The following is a 20795-nucleotide window of genomic DNA, read 5'->3' on the forward strand; positions in this document are numbered from 1 at the left end:
GAGTGGGTGGATGAAGCCTGAGATGGCACTACCCCTCTATTGAGCCTGGGCAGAGGAGGGCACACATGGAGGATGGCGCCCTGCGTGTCTGACCACTGCACATAGATACAAAGCATGTTTGCACATTGATGAAGACAATGTTCTCTGTCATTCTGCTCATCAGAGATACATTCTCAGTGACAAAATTAAGTAATGTCTATTAAGCTACAGTTTTTTAGGATTGAAAATGGCTAAAATAGAAAAGGATGACTGGATTGTAGCCAAGTCCCAGATCCTGAACTGACAATGATTGAATGAGCGATAATTAAATTAAAGACATTCATAAATCATATTATTTATTTTTACTCCACAAGATTTATTTTCTTGTCCTCATTTCAACAAACTCACCAATGCTATAATTAGTATCAAAATGTTCACATAATTTCTGAGATATTGTCAGTGATGATTTTAAGAATTTAAAATCTAAGTGTAATTGTATTTAAAGGGATAAGTCAGAATATAACTTCATAAGGGTAAATTGAAATGGAAAATAATACTTTTATAAATATTTTCACATTATTAAAGTCATAAATATACAAAATTATCTAGTAAAATTAAAATGCAGGTTGCTTCTGGCTAAAATGGAATAAGAGGGGCTAGATGAACTGTCCTATCTGAAGCAAAAGGAAAAAAAATACATTTAAAACACAGATTTTAAAAACACTGGATATTGGACAAGGCCAGCCAGTGATCCCTAGGAGGGGAACACTGACTGAAGCAGTCCAACAGTGTCTATCTGGCTCACCACAAGCACAATGAGAGAGGGGAGGGCTCAGTGGGCAAGCAGGGCCCAGAAAACCAGGCTGAGTTCTCCTGCTATGCTGATGGGGAGAAAAGAGTTTCACAGAGAGACTACCAGCAATTCAGAAAATCACCGTCTCCTATGCAGCTGCACCATGAACAAACTACCTAGGGTCCTGGCAAGTATCCTCCAATAGGATGAGAGTTAATATGATGTGGTGCTCACAAAAATCCAAGAAGGGTGCCTTTTCCCAGTGACCAGACTGGGAAACCTCACGGTTTCTGGGGCACTGGAAGAGGGGAGTATATTTCACGTAAGGAACCTTTTGAAATCGATCAATATGGTGTTCTTGAAGATGGTACTGTGTTCATAAACATATATATATATATATGGGAACTGTTCAGATTGTACATCAGAATATGTGCAGTTATTGTCTGTCAATGATATCTCACATTTTGCTTTAAAAAAAAGGTGAATACATATTATATAGGTATAAATTATGATTATAATATTTAAATAATGCTTCAATTTATTTAGGTTTTTAAAACAACCAAAGGTTAGGAAATCCCCTGGCAGTCTAGTGATTAGGACTCTGTGCTTTCACTAACAAGGTTCAGTCCCTGGTGGGAGAACCAAGATCCTTTGAGCTGTGTGGAGAGACCAGAAAAAATAAAATTAAAAAGAAAAGAAAAGAGTGACTATTAGAAAAAAAAATCAAACATTGGAAGTAATTTTATGAGTAAAACTATTGCATCCATCTAGTTGTCAATGAGGGCAATCAGTTTCATGGTTCACGCACATGACCTCTGAATTCACACATAAATGAGAATTGGGAGAAAATGGAATGGCTTTATCTTGCATGATCCTCTGCAGCCCTGAGTAACAGTGTGAATCCACACTATCACTGGTCACCTCCAGAATTCCAAACTGGACCAGGAAAGACTGCATAAAATGGACCCTTTACGGTCTGGGTAAGGAAGCTCCCTTGGTATGTTGCAGGGATCTGTGGTCTGTGCTCAGTTGTCAGTGGATTTGTGGGAGGAATCTCAGCAAGCTCACCAGCCAGCTCTTCCTCTAGGTTATTCCCATTCCATAGGCTTCCCTTCATTTGGAGTCTGTGATCTTTATCAGCAGCCTCAGGGCCTTCCAATGTGTCACCTAGCATTTCTTTCTTTCTTTCTTTTTTAGGGTCAAGACCTATATTTCCTGATTTAAAAAATTATCCCTATCACAGACTTCCTATGTTCTCTTGTACCCTTGTCCCATTGGCTGCTGACAGTGGCTCCACACAGCCCTTTTCTTCCCACTGCCCACCCATCAACCTGAGATTGACAGGTCAATTCAATTTGTCCTTCCAACCTGTGGGAGCAAGGATTGGAATCTTCTGGCAGGTGGAAAGTTCCTCAATAGCCAGTGTTTAAGCCTAGCCCATCACTCTTTAGTTCTTCTTGCTCTTAGCTTTGGGGGCTTTGGCACCAGTATGCTCTGGGCATGAGCAAGTTGCTTTATGGAAGCCAGTATGAGGAGTCCAGGCAGCACCAGCCACGGGGCATTCAAGAAGACAAAGTAAAACCAGAAGTCGAGTGGGTGTCCCAGCTCCTCGTGCTGGAATCCATCATGGTACTCCATCAGGAAGTAGAGCACATCTCCATATACCTGACCCACAGAGACCACAAGCTGTAGGACAAAGTGGAGGGGTTGCTGGTGGAGAAAAGTGATCTCCATCCATAGGCTGAGTGGTCCCCACAGCTAAACCGTGATGGTCTCCATGCATATCATGAAGTTATCATTCAGGACATATTGGCTGTCTCCCTTGGCATACTCTTTCCAGAGTTGAGATAAGATGGTTTAGTCTTCAAGAAGGTCCACGTAGCAGAGGCTGAACCAGCTTTCAATCACCAAGTGAACGAACCCACATATTGCAAACCAGCACAGGGACAGTCTCTGTGAAGCCTCCAGTGAGACAACCACAACATACCCTGACAACAGCCACGTGGTCACAACTGAGACTCAGAGACAGAGAAGAGGCCAGCCAGGATCTGTCAGGTGGCACAGTCATTAGTCACAGAGTTGTCCAGCCTCAGGCCCAGAGGCCAGAATGGGTGCACAGGACTGGTGGTCGTGTCTTTGTAAGCCTGCAACCAACCTGCAAGAAAACCTATTTTTTTTTTTAAATTGAAGTGCAGTTGATTTACAGTGTTATATTAGTTTCAGGTGTGAGGCAAAGTGACTCAGATTCTCTCCCATTATAGATTATTACAAGATGCTGGGTAAAGCTCACTGTGTTATACAGTAGGGCCTTGTTGTTTATCAATTTTATTTACAGTAGTGGGTATACGTTAATCTCAACAACCTAATTTATCCCGATTTTTCTTTCCCCCTTTGGTAACCATAAGTTTTCTATGTCTGTGAGTCTGTTGCAGTTTTGTATATAAGTTAATTTGTATCACTTTAAAAATTCCAAATGTAAATGATATCATAAGATATTCATCTTTCTTCATCTGGCTTACTTCACCCTGTGTGATAATCTGTAGGTCCATCCATGTCGCTGAAGGAAAACTACAATTGAAAAAGATATACATCCCAATGTTCATTGCAGAATTATTTATGATAGTCAATGTCCATCAAGTGATGAATGGATAAAGAGGATGTGGTCTATCTATCTTCTAGCTACATGTCACCTTGTATTTCAAAGAAGCAGGGGTGGAACCTTGTCAAAGCCTTTCCCTGAAGCTATGACACTGCTGAAAGAGAGAGCACATAGAAAGGTGGGTCTCCTGAGCTGGACCCAGTAAAGGATACAAGTGTGTGCTTTGGTGAACTTATTTTGGGAATGTTTATAATAAGCAGAAACACATAAGGCACTGCTCTCAGGGCAGGGCCCCTCTTGCTGGGCAGAGAGAAAGATTAGCTTGACAATGCTGAGACAGTCTTCACTCAGGTAGAAGACAAATTTCCCCAGAGTGCCTAGATCCTCTTGTGGATAATGGATCTTTCCAATGGAAAGAGAAGGGGGAGGGCACGCAGACAGAATTTTTCTAGTACCACGTGATCCTTGTCTTCCTAGGACACTCTGACCTCAGCATGAAGATGGTTATATTCCAGTGCATTAATTAAAATTACCAAAATAATGTTTTTCTTTTAAAAAGTGATTTCACAGAGGGTACAAGTGTACATGGTGCCATTAACAAAGAGATCCTGAGAGCTGTTTCCTGATTACAGAAATCCATTTCTGGACCATCAAAAGAACGTAATTATGCAGATTTATGTAAATTATGTATGCAAATCACCTTCTAAATAAAGTGTGCAAGGGATAGAGCAAGCTCTGATCTGTGACTTGTCAATCTAAAGCTGTTTAGTGGGAAAGGATGCTAACAAAACCTGAGTGATAGAAGATAAACCTTACTTCTTCCATTTCTTTTGGAAATAGTTGGATTTGTGTAAGATAAGTAGTTTTTCAGGCTAAGAATATTGCAATGCCTCCCTGGTTGTCTTGAATACTAAGCAGTGCAGATTTTTCTAGTAGAGCAGCAGCCAACTCTATATGGCACTGAATCTTTGGGCATAAATTTGGAACAGTATTCATACATCTTCAAAGCCTCCTCTACCAGCTATTGGCCATGACAGCCCTGCAGTCTTGCTTGATCCTCCTGGGGTCTCAGCTTTCCCATCTGTGTCATCCGAGAGAGGGATAAATGGTGTATGGAGAAGCAGACTGAGGCCTCATATCACACCAAGTGGTTCAATCACAGCTCTTAGTTGTATTTATCTTATTGTTTATAAACAAACATGCTGTAAACAATCGGTTGACCTTACCTGTTGATTATAAAGGCATATGTAAGAATGAAAGCACGATCAGTGCAAATAAATGGAGGAAAACAAAAGAATGGGAAAGACTAGAGATCTCTTCAAGAAAATTAGAGATACCAGGGGAATATTTCATGGAAAGATGGGCTCGATAAAGGACAGAAATGGTATGGACCTAACAGAAGCAGAAGATATTAAGAAGAGGTGGCAAGAATACACAGAAGAACTATAAGAAAAAATATCTTCACGACCAAGATAATCACGATGGTGTGATCACTCACCTAGAGACAGACAACCTGGAAAATGAAGTCAAATGGGCCTTAGAAAATATCACTAAGAACAAAGCTAATGGAGGTGATGGAATTCCAGTGGAGCTATTTCAAATCCTGAAAAATGATGCTGTGAAAGTGCTGCACTCCATATGCCAGCAAATTTGGAAAACTCAGCAGTGGCCACAGACTGAAAAAGATCAGTTTTCATTCCAATCCCAAAGAAAGGCAATGCCAAAGAATGCTCAAACTACCGCACGATTGCACTCATCTCACACGCTAGTAAAGTAATGCTCAAAATTCTCCAAGCCAGGCTTCAGCAATACATGAGCCGTGAACTCCCTGATGCTCAAGCTGGTTTTAGGAAAGGCAGAGGAACCAGAGATAAAATTGCCAACATCCGCTGGATCATGGGGAAAGCAAGAGAGTTTCAGAAAAACATGTATTTCTGCTTTATTGACTATGCCAAATCCTTTGACTGTGGATCAAAACAAACTGTGTAAAATTCTTCAAGAGATGGGAATAACTGACCACCTGACCTGCCTCTTGAGAAACTCATATGCAGGTCAGGAAGCAACAGTTAGAACTGGACATGGAACAACAGACTGGTTCCAAATAGGAAAAGTAGTACGTCAAGGCTGTATATGGTCACCCTGCTTATTTAACTTCTATGCAGAGTACATCATGAGAAACACTGGGCTGGAAGAAGCACAAGCTGGAGTCATGATTGCTGGAAGAAATATCAGTATCCTCAGATATGCAGATGACACCACCTTTATGGCAGAAAGTGAAGAGGAACTAAAAAGCCTCTTGATGAAAGTGAAAGAGGAGAGTGAAAATGTTGGCTGAAAGCTCAACATTCAGGAAACGAAGTTCATGGCATCTGTTCCTATCACTTCATGGGAAATAGGTGGGGAAACAGTGGAAACCCTGTCAGACTTTATTTTTTGGGGGGCTCCAAAATCACTCAGATGGTGATTGCAGCCATGAAATTAAAAGACGCTTACTCCTTGGAAGAAAAGTTATGGACAACCTAAATAGCATATTCAAAAGCAAAGACATTACTTTGCCAACAAACGTCCATCTAGTCAAGACTATGGTTTTTCCAGTGGTCATGTATGGAGGTGAGAGTTGGACTGTGAAGAAAGCTGAGCACCAAAGAATTGATGCGTTTGAACTGTGGTGTTGGAGAAGACTCTTGAGAGTCTCTTGGACTGCAAGGAGATCCAACCAGTCCATTCTGAAGGAGATCAGCCCTGGGATTTCTTTGGAGGGAATGATGCTGAAGCTGAAACTCCAGTACTTTGACCACCTCATGCGAAGAGTTGACTCATTGGAAAAGACTCTGATGCTAGGAGGGATTGGGGGCAGGAGGAGAAGCATACGACAGAGGATAAGATGGCTGGATGGCATCACTGACTCAATGGACGTGAGTCTGAGTGAACTCTGGGGGTTGATGATGGACAGGGAGGACTGGCATGCTGTGATTCATGGGGTCACAAAGAGTCGGACACCACTGAGCAACTGAACGGAACTGAACTGATGCCCTATCGTAAATGCATAACTATGCTACCATTTCCAAGTATGTAAACTATGGAAATAATTTTCCAACTAAGAGTTAAACCAGAGATGAAAAGTTGAACAATTATGAAAAGCTGAGATATGGTGAATTAGGTCCACACACAAGATATAATTAAGAATGGTTATCTTTCCTCCTCACGCTCTGGGAAGCAGATCTGTATGGGTCATTTTTTTTATTTCTTCTTTCTCTGAGGTTTGTCAAAAGAAAGGGAGTGATATGCAATAATTCTAATATCTATTCTCTTTCTCCACTTTAATCCTCTTACCGTTCTCTTGCTGTGTTCCAATGACTATGTCCTCTGTTTTTTCCTCTTGATCTAGGAATGGTAATGATCCAGATTGAATAGTCCAGAATATAGTTCTTTTCTCATTTTCCTATGTCCTGCCCACACCTTTGTGACTTGATTCATGTTTACTTGACTCCAGTTACTTGACTCACTTTGAGTCACCTGTTTTGAGTATACCCTCTGTGTCTGTCAGGACCCTGACTTATTCATGAGTTAAAATGAAATGATACAGTATATATTTGGTTAAAGTTAGGGGCAACCATGAAGTAAAATAGTAACAGAGATGGAGAGTAACTGGTCCTGAAAAATTGTGTGGTCTAACTTCAGCATCATGATAATACTCCTCTTTAAACCAACAGATAAGACAGAACAAAACAACTCTTGAATATTACATGGTTAATTAATTAATGGGCCAGAAGTCAAATTTATTGATTTGACTCACATCTTTTTGAATCATGCACACACACACACACACACACACACATATATATATATATATGCTTTTTTTTTTTCTTTTCTTTAAATATTTATTTTGGGTAGATCACCTAACCACTTGAGAATGTTCACAGTATACACAATGTAGCATTTGTATCCAGATGCTTACTGTTCTCCTAGGAGATGAGTATCTCTTTAAGTTGATAGGAGATTTTGAAACATGTTTACACTACTCACACAGATGTTTGCAATTTTCCAATTATAAGAGGAATAGCAGTGTAAACCATTCTAGTTGCTTTAGCTATCAGACAAGTAATATAAAGACAAGGGACTTAATAATCCATTTCAGATTTAATGATATTTCCTAACACTTAAGGGTACTTGACAAAGTACATTAAATTATTTTCTAAGCCACCTCTAATCTAGGGTTACCTATGAAGAGAAAAGCAAGACTAGACACCTTTTGGCGAAGGCAATGGCACCCTACTCCAGTACTCTTGCCTAGAAAATCCCATGGACGGAAGAGCCTGGTAGGCTGTAGTGCATGGGGTCGCTAAGAGACAGACACGACTGAAGCGACTTAACAGCAGCAGCAGCAGCAGCAGACACTTTTCAGCAAAGACAACCATACTATGCCTTCACGAAAAATGGATGTTTTTTTTCAGATATAGGAAACACATTTCCTTGGCTCTCTGAGATTGATTCATGCTAACAGCAGTATTTATTTAATTTTAAAATATGTTCCATGTGAAATATAAAGTAAGTCAATCCAACAATAGCTTTGGCTGACACATGCTGTAAAACATGGTTGATGACATACAGTCATCTCTTTGTGCTATAAAATAGGTTTTATAGCATTATTATCTTTCACTAGTGCCCATGTGCAAGAAAGAAAAAAGATGGCAAAACAGGAGAGAAGCTAACATTTTTTAAGTGTACGGATTTTGTTGTTTTATTAATTCAACTTTGGAATGTGTCCCTTAAGTATTAATGCAATAAATTTATCTGCATAAACTTTTGCCACAGTTGTTTCAAGGAGTTTGTTCAGTAAATTGTATTATCACTAGCATAATAATATCCCACTAGTGTTCTTATCTTATACTATGACATCACCTCCATTAGAATCTCTTCCTGGTGGCTTTCTTTATGTTGTATCTAGTTAAGGCATCTTTTTCATTCTATTAAAGGACCTCTTTTTCATCTCTATTACTTCATCTCTATTGTTTCTCAATTTTATATTGAGATAATCATACCTTAATACTTTTTCTGTTAAGTGTTTAATTGCTAAGTTGTGTTCAGTACTTTTGTGACCCTATGGACTGTAGCCCACCAAGTTCCTTAGTCCATGGGATTTCCTAGATGAGAAAGAATACTGGAGTGGGTTGCTATTTCCTTCTCCAAGGTATCTTCATGACCCAGGGAACAAATCCACATCTCCTCCATTTTAGGCAGATTCTTTGCTGCTGAGCCGCTGGTGAATCCTCCTAAAGTAAAACTGAATGATTATGGAATAATTTAGAAAAATATTAATAAATGCAATTTTATTTTTAATTTTGCTTTATTCTCTCTCTGGTTCAGTTTGAAATTAAGTTTACAAAGAAGAAATACTATCTCTCTCATTTCCTGACTCAAAGTATACTTGAGCATTCACTAGTTTGGACAGAATTCTTTATTGGAGAGACACCCAAATTTGTGGTAATAATAAAGGCCTAAGCAATATTTTCTCCCACGAAAAAGAAATGTTCAAGATATTAAAATGAATCTTCTAAATTTCTGCAACAATCATATCTGATATGTTAAAGAAAGGTCCATATTTAGCTATTTATCTCTATTATTTAGAGTTCAAAATTCAACATTTATCCTAATGTTTGAAACAGTACTAATGCTGTTTAAATTATTGAGTGAGTAAATAAAGGTAAACATATTTGGTATATGATGCTTTTTGTTATGAGAATTAAAAATTAAAATTATATTTATCTACATATATACTAAGTAAATATGATCATTTAAATTGCTTGACAAGAGATATGATAAGCTGAAACTGGAGAAATTCTGATAAAATGTGTCAAATTGCAAACCTATAAAAGACAGGGAAAATTATCAGGGATTCTCAAATAAGAAGATTCATAAAAGGTTAGGAGCTGTGTGTGTGCATATATGCTCAGTTTTTCAGTCATGTTTGACTCTTTGAGACCCTATGGACTGTAGTCTACCAGGCTGAGGTTAGCAACTTCCATCAAATAGTAAATATAATATTTTTAAAGGAATAAAATATATCACATAATAAATAATATCAGTATGCAAAGAGATAAAATCCCATCGAAACACTAATCTAATGACAAGCAAACATGTGTCAGAAAAGTGTATAAAAACAAAGTCCATGTACTTATTCAAGAAAGTATGACCTTTGCAGCTGCAGGCTGGTACCTGAGCCAGATGGAAGCTTGGTGAACACAGGTTTCTGCACCCTGTCCCCAAAGTTTCAGGTTCACCCGGCTTGGGAAACACACACTCAGAAATACCAACTGTCCAATGTTGTTAATGAACACAAGTTCCTGAGCCCCCCACACAGTGAGATCCAACAGATCAAAATGTCAGATTTTGGAGAAGAGAAAAGTTTATTGAAGGACATCCATGGGATTGGGTGGCTTGTGGCTAAAAAAACCCGAACTCCGGGAAGGGTTTCAAAAAGACATTTTTAAAGGCAAAGTGAGGGAGAGGTGTGGTTGGTTGTTGCAAAGTTCTTAGTGCAGGAATCCTTTGTTCTTGCAGCTATCCACCTAGGTCAGGTCAGGATGTTCCTGTAAACCTCCAACAAGACAATGTTACTCTCTGTTCTGCACCTTTTTTTGTCTCTATATGAATGGACTCTTGAAGGTCAGGGCTTTAAGAATGGGCTTGCTGTATATTTCAGGCTATAGGCAAAGTGCTTTTACAAAAGATGCAGAAGCAGCATGATTAAGCACAGGAAAAAGAACAGATCTAATATGGAGTCAGATGTGTTCTTTCCTATTACAGTATGAAAGCCTATTTGGTTTTCTGAACCTAAGTTGCAGGTTCACAACTGGATACACTTAAACTTCCTGCATTAACTTGATGCTGGCTGAGGTTCAGGGCCGTTTATATTTTATGCAGAAAATTATGAGGTGTATGAATATTTATGACTGTGGTTGAACAGTAGCTTGAAATAATATGTTCTACCTGCTTTCTCTCAAAACTTCACAGAGGACTAGAAGGGTTTAGTCTTCAAGGAAAATGCATTCTTGAGAAGAGGATTACAGTCCCTCAAATATCAATAAAGTGTGGGGATGAGGAAGTAGATGGATGTTAGAAATTGTCTCAGGAAACTAGAGGAAAGTGAACCCTAACTGCCCGTCATGGGCAAAGGCTATGGGAGGCACATTTGCAGAACATCACCTAAACCTCAGAAATGGAGGCACCAGACATGTATGAAGATGAATGTTGCTGACTCTTCTTTATAAAAGGACGATTAAGTTAAATAAATTCCCAAGTCATAAGCACCCAGGTAGATGTTCCACAGTGGTAGAAAAAAGGGGACTTTATTTTCTTGGGAATTTGAAATAGAGAGGGCTGGACTTGGGCACACCAGGCACAAAAGAATTTAAGGACAGAGACAGAGTTCTGAGTTTAAATGGTGATCGCTCCAGCCCTCTTTTTTTTTTTTTTTTTGTCTTCTAGGATGATAGAAGCAAAAACTATAGTCTAAGTATACATCGAATGAGATTCCACTCTGGGTTAATAAATAGTTACAAAAGAAAATACTCAAAACTACTAATCATTTTTAGTCATTTCCAAAAAACCACTTTGGCTTTGCCTTAACTCACTAACATTAGTACCAACATTTGACTAAGACCATCACATCCCCACCTCCGCCCCCAGTATGTGTCTTAGCAATTCGTTCCTACAAAGTCAGAGAGCAGGTAACACTTCTACTATAAAGACAGGGCCAAAACAAACAAAAACAAAAAGTACCCTGAGGAAACAGAAAAGGCAGAGACGCTTACAGAAGTGAAAAGAAAAATACAATGCTCAAAATATCAGTAAGATAAGATATTTCATCCATGAAACAAGATTTCCTTAGAATATAAAGTAAAACACATAAAACATAAAAAGAGAGTTTTGGAATAAAAGTATCATGGCAGGAATTCAAAGTTTGGTAGAAAAAAATTAAAGCTAAGGAAATATCCTACTTTTGCATTCCAGTCCCCTGTAATGAAAAGGACATCTTTTTTGGGTGTTAGTTCTAGAAGTTCTTGTAGGTCTTCATTGAATCATTTAACTTCAGCTTCTTCCGCATTACTGGTTTACACATAGACTTGGATCACCGTGATATTGAATGGTTTGCCTTGGAAATAAACAGATCATTTTGTTGTTTTTGAGACTTCATCCAAGTACTGCATTTTGGACTCCTGTTGACTATGATAGATACTCCATTTCTTGTAAGGGATTCTTGCCTACAGTAGTAGATACAATGGTCATCTGAGTTAAATTCACCCATTCCAGTTCATTTTAGTTCACTGATTCCTAAAATGTTGATATTCACTTTTGCCATGTCCTGTTTGACCACTTCCAATTTGCCTTGATTCATGGACCTAACATTCCAGGTTCCTATGAAATATTGCTCTTTACAGCATCATATTTTACTTCCATCACCAGTCACATCCACATCTAGGTGTTATTTTTGCTTTGGTTCCATCTCTTCATTCCATCAGGAATTATTTCTCCAGTGATCCAGTAGCATATTGGGCACCTAGCCACCTGGAGAGTTCAGAAAAGCAAAGGCTAATAGAGTTTTGAAAAGAGAATACACTGATCATAGAAAATACCCTCTTCCAACAACACAAGAGAAGACTGTACACATGGACATCCCCAGATGGTCAATAACAAAATCAGACTTATTATATTCTTTGCAACCAAAGATGGAGAAACTCTATGCAGTCAGCATAAACAAGACAAGGAGCTGACTGTGGCTCAGATCATGAACTCCTTAATGCCAAATTTAGAGTTAAATTGAAGAAAGTAGGGAAAACCACTAGACCATTCATGTATGACCTAAAACAAATCCCTTACAATTATAAAGTGGAAGTGAAAAATAGATTCAAGGGATTAGACCTGATAGGCAGCGTGCCTAAAGAACTATGGATGGAGATTTGTGACATTGTACAAGGGCAGTGATCAAGAACATTCCCAAGGGAAAAAAAATGCAAAAAGGCACAATGGTTGTCTGAGAAGGACTTACCAATAGCTGAGAAAAGAAGAGAAGTGAAAGGCAAAGGAGAAAAGCAACGATATACCCATTTGAAAGCAGAATTCGAAAGAATAGCGAGGAGAGATAAGAAAACCTTCATCAGTGATCAATGCAAAGTAATAGAGGAAAAAATTAGGATAAGACTACAGATCTCTTCAAGAAAAGTAGAGATACCAAGGGAACATGTCATGCAGAGATGGGCACAATAAAGGACAGAAATGGTAGGGACCTAACAGAAGCAAAAGATATTAAGAAGAAGTGGTAAGAGTATACAGAAGAGCTATACAAAAAAATATATTGATGGCCCAGATAACCACCATGGTGTGATCACTCACGTAGGACCAGATATCCTGGAATGCAAAGTCAAGTCCTTAGGAAGCATCACTATGAACAAAGCTAGTGAAGAAGATGGAATCCAAGTTGAACTATTTCAAATCCTAAAAGATGATGCTGTGAAAGTGCTGCATTCAATATGCCAGCAAATTTGGAAACTCACCAGTGGCCATAGGACTGGAAAAGGTCAGTATTCATTCCAATCCCAAGGAAAGCCAATGCCAAAGAACACTCAAACTACTACATAATTGCACTCATTTCACACACTGGCAAAGTAATAGTCAAAATTATCCAAGCCAGGCTTCAACAGTATGTGAACCTTGAACTTCCAGATGTTTAAGCTAGATTTAGAAAAGGCAGAAGAACCAGAGATCAAATTGTCAACATCCACTGAATCACTGAAAAAGTGAGAGTTCCAGAAATGCATCTACTTCTGATTTTTTGACTATGCCAAAGCCTTTGACTGTGTGGATCACAACAAACTGTGGGAAATTCTTCAAGAAATGGGAATACCAGAACACCTGACCTGCCTCCTGAGAAATCTGTATGCAGGTCAGGAAGCAACAGTTAGAATTAGACATGGAACAACAGACTGGTTCCAAATCGGGAAAGGAGTACATCAAAGCTGCATATTGTCACCCTGCTAATTTAACTTATGAGAAATGCTGGACTGGGTGAAGCACAAGCTGAAATCAAGATTGCTGAGAGAAATATCAAAAACCTCAGATATGCAGATGACACCACACTTATGGCAGGATACAAAGAATAACTAAAGAAACTCTTGATGAAAGTGAAAGAGGAGAGTGGAAAAGTTGGCTTAAAACTCATCATTCAGAAAACTAAATCATGGCATCTGGTCCCATCACTTCATGGCAAATAGATAGGAAAACAATGAAAACAGGTACAGACTTTATCTTTTGGGGCTTCAAAATCACTGCCAATGGTGACTGCATGCTTGAAATTAAAAGACGATTACTCTTTAGAAGAAAAATTATGATCAACCTAGATAGGATATTAAAAAGCAGAGACATTACTTTGCCAAAGATCCATCTAGTCAAAGCTATGTTGTTTGTTGTTGTTGTTGTTGTTGTTGTTGTTTTCAGTAGTCATGTATGAATGTGAGATTTGGACTATAAAGAAAACTGAGCACTGAAGAATTGATGCTTTTGAACTGTGGTGTTGGAGAAGACTCTTGAGTTTCCCTTGGACTGCAAGGAGATCCAACCAGTCCGCCCTAAAGGAAATTACTCCTTAATATTCATTGGAAGCACTGATACTGAAGCTGAAACTCTAATACTTTGGCCACCTGATGTGAAGAAGTGACTCACTGGAAAAGACCCTGATGCTGGGAAAGACTGAGGGCAAAAGGAGAAGGGGATCACAGAGGATGAGATGATTGGACGGCATCACCAAATTAATGGACATGAGTTTGAGTAAACTCCAGGAGTTGGTGATAGACAGGGAGGCATGGCGTGCTGCTATCCATGTGGTCACAATGAGTTTGACACAAATGAACGATTGAACTGAACTGAACCTGAAGAAAATATCTTAGGATTAAAAATTTTAAAAAAGATAAAGAAAATTGAAGACTAAAGATATGAGTTCAAGTCTGGTTTAAATATCTAAATAACAGGAATGTTGGAAGAAAAGAAACACAAAGAGAATAAGAGGGAAATGTCAAAGGAATAAGAATAGAAAATTAATCACTACTGAAAGATGAGAGTGTAAAGATTTTCAGGATCCACTAGGTTCAGTGCAAATGATAAGAAAAGGATATTATCAAGGGATTTGAGAAGAGGAAAAAAAAATCTTCTCTAGGAAAAATAAAACAAAATTGCGTGACTGGGTGAAGCAGTCATTAGAGATTTTAAATATAGCAAAATTTAGCTGCTCAAAAGCAGATAAAACAAAAAAGGTGAGATTTCATCAGGTGAGGGGATGATATATAAAGAGAGGTAAGGCAATTGAGAAAACATGAAAGATGATGAATTTCCAGCTGCATACTGAAGGTCATTTCTGGAAGCTGTTCCCATGCTGAGAGGTACTGAATCCCCTTGAGGTTGAAGGAGTAAGGTTGTGAGGATTTCCCCCAGTAAATGTGCCTGACCAACAGCCTGAGAATGGGTGCTATGATTCAAATAATTTTTAAACAGTTTTAACGAAAAACAAAACAAACAAGCCTGTAACAATCTATGGAATCGTGTTATAAAATTTTAGAACACTTTTTTTTTTTTTTTGGTCCAAAATCTTCCAGGAAGCAGAACAAATTCTCTGGAAAGGATAACTCTCTGATAGCAAAGGTGGAAGCCAAATCACAATGGATCAAAACTCTTAAAAAGAGGGGAAATAATTTCCAATCATGGAATAGATTATCATCTAAGTTTCTATTGAAAGAAGACATTTGCAGATCAATATAGATCTCCAAGTATACAGCCCACAAATGGTTTTACCCTCACTGCCCTAAGGTCTAAAACCAGAAAAGCAAGAAATAGAATCCAAGAAAGGAAATGAGGCAGAAAACACTGGGATCATGGAAATGAGAATATTCCCAAAACAACAAGACAAGAACATGTGCAATAAATACTGATATAAAAGATGCCTGGTTCCAGGGAAAAAATCCAGTTGTTCAGGTGCTTATTTGAAAATATTTAAATACATTCATTTTTTTCGGATAATATGAAAATAATTTAAGTAAAAGAAAAAATAAGGCAGTCACTAGTGCCAAGTTAAAAAAATGCAAAGGATATTGTAGTTATGTTATGTTATTTGACATAATTAAAAAAATATTCAGGCAATCATCATTAACCACTGACAACAACAGAAGTGACACATAATTCCATATGAAATAAGCATTTGTGTGTTTATTTTGGAAGTGTGTAGAAGAGGTAAAACTTAAACTTCCATATGGGGAAGACTATATCTAAAACAAATCAAAAAATAGCTCTGCAAAAGTTACCTGGAAATATTGGACATGAATACACAGTTAAAAAAAAATCAGTTAAAATATTTGGGGGAAAAAATGACTGTAGGAATAAGGAATTAGGGCTGGAAAAGGACAAGAGAAGAATGATTTTTGTTAGAACACAGGTAGAATAATTTGACTTTTTAGAAGTGTATTATTATTATATTAAATTTAATAATTGATTAACATTTTTATTTCAAAATAAGTTACAAAATAAAGGAGATGTGACTTATAATTAAACTATATAATCCTTTGTAAAATATTATTTGAAATTTAAATGAGTTAAGCTTGTTTTAGTAGTCTTTCCCAACTCATTCATGTCATTTCCAAGAGCAAAAGAGAACAAACAATAATTCCTTTAACTTTCTAGAGATGGAAATTGACCTCATTCCTAAGTATGTTAAGTGGCCATGCCATTATAATATGGAAATTTATTATTAATCATAAGACTGGGCTTCTGCAGTATAAGAAATGAACTTATTTCTAAGTTCATTATTATAATGAGTAATTATTAAGTATTAAACCCTAAATGGCAGCTGCAATGAAGAGAAAATGTAGATGCTGTAAATAGAGCAACTCTATGTTTTATTTGTTTGTTTGTTTTTCATCAAACCAATGGGAAGCTTATCTCCTGTGATCAATTATCTATGGAGAAGTCCACGCTCAGAATTTCATTACAAATAAATGGCATCATACCAGATGTTTTTCATCACTAAAAATCCAACAGTGAATCAGAGAAGTCACTAGTGTTGGGGGAAAAGTAATGAATAAGAGAAAAAATGAGAAAAATAGGCAAACCAAATGATCTAAAATCAAATGAATATATAGCAATATTTCTAAGCTCTTGCACTGTAATTTTCTCCATATTCTCGTATCCCTCTTACAACAGCTTAATATCAGAGGAGGGTGAAAAGGATATTGACCATAAATGATTGTTCAATAAAAATAGAATAATTTGATTCATAAAGTGGATTATTTTGTTTCTTAAATGTTCTGAATATTAATTTAGAAATTTTTCTAACTTGTGTTATATATGAACACAGTTACATAGTCATGAAATGTTAGAATACTTAGGTTAATTTGCAATTATTTTCAACATTTTAAATTTGTAACTTAAAATGATCTCATATTTCAATGTTGCTTTCTCAAAGCCAATTGATTATTATTATTCATATTTAAATAGAGTATTCTGGAGGTCTCTATGAACCAATGAAATTCCTCTTACAAGATTATATGGAATGCTACTAACTTTGTTTCTCCACCAATTAGGTTTACCTTGCGCAAATTATTTTTAAAGCCACAAATCAAGCTGTTTATTATTATTTTTAAATAGATAGTCTATTGTGTATATAATTCTAATCTGGATTGTCTGGGTTTAATTTACAAAGTAAGGTAAGGTAATGAAGAATAAAACTGAAATTAAAGAAAGTTTCTCATTAGACTGACAAAAAGAAGTAGTTAAGAGAGTATAATGAACAAGTGTGACTTTAATAGCAACCTAGGGACTGTGTAAGATTTCACATGTGAAAAAGAAGGGGTTATTTTAGATAGATAAAGAACATTTAGATTAGGAAAATATGAATTTTGTTGAGAACAAACATAGGCATACATAGGTTATGGAAAACGATTACCACTGGGGATAAATATAGCTGAAAAAGACACCTGTGGAAGAAAGAGATCAGAAAATAACCCTCCTAGACCATGTCTGTAGTTGGGCTCCACTTTGCAAACAAGATTCCTGGGAAATATATATATATTTGATTTTTCCTTTTAGACTTTAGTTTTCTTTTGTTTCCATTTTAGATTCTTCTCCCTTATAGGTTATTACAAAATGTTCAGTATAGGTCCCTGTGCTATGCTGTTGGCCTTTTTGTTTGTATATTTTATATATGGGTTTATAATGTTAATTCCAACCTCTATTTGAAAGAATAATAGGATTAACTGACAAAAGTAAAATGTACAATGAGAGATTTTAATAGGACTGAAATTATTAGTGTAAGCATGTTGACTCAAAATTTTAGGAATATAGAACAGACTTTTGGATTCTGTAGGAGAAGGAGAGGGTGGGATGATTTGGGAAAATGGCATTGAAACATGTATACTATCATGTAAGAAATGAATCACCAGTCTAAGTTCGATACAGGATACAGGATACTTGGGGCTGGTGCACTGGGATGATCCAGAGAGATGATATGGGGAGGGTGGTGGGAGAGGGGTTCAGGATTGGGAACTCATGTACACCCGTGCCGGCTTCATGTCAATGTATGGCAAAACCAATACAGTATTGTAAAGTAAAATAAAATAATAAAATTTAAAAAAAGAAAAAAATATTAATAGTAGTGGTGACTACCAAATCTCCTTTTGCTAGAATATGGATGGCACTTTCAGATGGCTTTTTAGTTTATCATCCCAGAAATATTTTATCTCCTCTCTAGCTTTGCAATGTATTCAGGCCTATTTTCTTCTACACCACACTGAAGAACAGATATAAATTTGGGAGGATTTTCAAACTTTCTTTTAGGATAATCTCAAGTTTTTATTTTTTCTTTCTTTCCCCTAAGGCTTTATTAAGGTGTAATTGACAAGAATTTTATGTATTGTTCAGGTGTACAATGTGCTGACTTGACATATGCAAACTTATGAACTAATGACTACAATCAAACTAATCACAACATCCATTACCACACACAGCTACCATGGTAGGAAGATATACTCTTCTGGCAAATTTCTAGTATGCAATATAATAGTATTAGGTATAGTCACCATGCTGTATGCTAGCCCATTACACACATCCAGGCTTACTCTTCTTCACACTGAAAGTTTGGGATCATTGACTAGCAGCCACCATTTCCTACGCCTCCCAGCTACTGGTAGCTGTTGTTCTCTTAGTCAGTGCTATACTGTTGACTTTTATAAGATTCTTACGTATAACTGAGATCATAAAAATATTGTCTTTCATTGTCTTTTTCTTTTTTTTTTCCCACTTAATACACCCTAGGTTTATCTATGTTATCAAAAATGTCCAAGATTTTCTTTATTTATGGCTATATAACATTATATAATATATATTATATATATATATTTTTTCTGCATTTTCTTTATCCATTTATCTCTCAACAGACATCTAGGTCATTTCCATGACTTACCTATTACAAACAATGTTACAGTGAACATAAAAGGGTAGATATTGCTTGAGATACTGATTTCATTTTCTGCGGATATATACGTATACAAATACATATATATGTACACACACACATACATAAACACTATATATATATATATATAGTTTTAGATAAATGATAAATAAAACTCATATGTGTGTATGTAGGTGAACAATACCAAGAAATAGAAAAACAAAATAGAATGGGGAGGCTTAGCAATCTCATCAAGATCAGATACCAAGGGAACATTTCATGCAAGGATGGGCATGATAAAGGACAGAAATGGTAAGGATATAAGAGAGGCATAAGAGATTAAGATGTGACAAGAAAGCACAGAACTATACAACAAAGATCTTAACCATGATAACCATGATGGTGTGGTCACTCATCTAGAGCCAGACATCCTGAAATGTGAAGTCAAGTGAGCCTTAGGAAGCATTGCTATGAAAAAGGCTAATTGAGGTGATGGAATTACAGCTGAGTTATTTCAAATACTAAAAAGTGGTGTTGCTGAAGTGCTGCACTCAACATGTCAAATGTGAAAAGCTCAACAATTGCCACAGGACTGAGAAATGTCAGTCTTCATTCCAACCCCAAAGAAGGGCAATGTAAGAGAATGTTCAAACTACTGTAGAATTGCACTCCCTTCACATGCTAGCAACGTTATACTGAAAATCCATCAAGCTAGGCTTCAGTAGAATGTGAATCAAGAAATCACACATGTACAAGTTGGGTTTTGAAAAGGTAGAAGAACCAGAGATCAAATTGTCAACATTCATTGGATCATAGAGAAAGAAATGGAATTTATTGATTAAAGCTTTTGACTGTGTGGATCACAACAAACTAAAGCTTTTGACTGTGTGGATCACAACAAACTGTGGATGATCCTTAAAGAGATGGAAATACCAGACTACTAAATGCAGGTCATGAAGCAATAGTTACAACTGGATATTGAACAACTGACTAGTTCAAAATTGGTCAAGGAATATGTCAGAGCTGTTTATTGTCACTCTGCTTATTTAACTTAAATGCAGAATACATCATGTGAAATGTCTAGCTAAATAAATCACAAACTGGGATCAAGATTATGGGAGGAATATCAACAACCTAATATATGCAAATAATATGACTCTAATGACAGAAAATAAAGAGGAACTAAAGACCCTCTTGATAAGGATAAAAGAGGAGATTGAAAAATCTAGCTTAAAATTCAGGATTCAAAAAACTAAGATCATGGCTTCTGGTCCCACCACTTCATGGCAAATAGAAGGGGAAAAATTGGAAGCAGTGACAAACTTTATTTGAGGGCTTCAAAATCCCTGCAGACAATAACTGAAGCCATGAAATTAAAAGATGCTTGATCCGTGGGAGTAAAGCTACTACAACCAACTAAATGCCAATAAAGTGGACAACCTAAATAAATGGATAAATTCTTAGAAAGGTACAAACTTCCCAGATTGAACTGAGATTAAATAGAAAATATGAACAGACAAATCACAAGTACTGATATTAAGACTGTGATTTTAAAAACTTGAGCAAACAAAGCTTGAGAATTAGATGGCTTCACAGGCAAGTTTTATCAAGCATTTAGAGCAAACATTGATCCTTTTGAAGCTCTCTCAAAAAGTACAGTAAAGACCACTCCTAAACTCATTCTGCATGGCCACCGTTACCCTGTCCAAAACCAGGCAAATATATCACACACAAAAAATAAATTACAGCAAATATCACTGATGAGCATAGACAAAAAAAAAAAAAAATCCTCAATAAAATACTAGCAATCTGAATCGAACAACATATTAAGAGGATCATACACCATGATCAAGTAGGATTTAAACCATGGGTGCAAGGATTCTTCAATGTAGTTAAAAACAAGCAAACAGCAACAACAAAAAGAATGTAGTATA

At 36.9% G+C, this 20795-nt stretch overlaps 1 pseudogene; it reads right to left on the reverse strand.

The window, feature by feature from the left end:
* Window positions 1-2219: 2219 nt before the first annotated feature.
* The window catches only part of LOC128046850 (3-beta-hydroxysteroid-Delta(8),Delta(7)-isomerase-like), a 50278-nt pseudogene continuing 31702 nt past the window's right edge, over window positions 2220-20795 (reverse strand).

This window comes from Budorcas taxicolor, chromosome 4 (assembly GCF_023091745.1).
Source record: "Budorcas taxicolor isolate Tak-1 chromosome 4, Takin1.1, whole genome shotgun sequence".
Lineage (NCBI taxonomy): Eukaryota > Metazoa > Chordata > Mammalia > Artiodactyla > Bovidae > Budorcas > Budorcas taxicolor.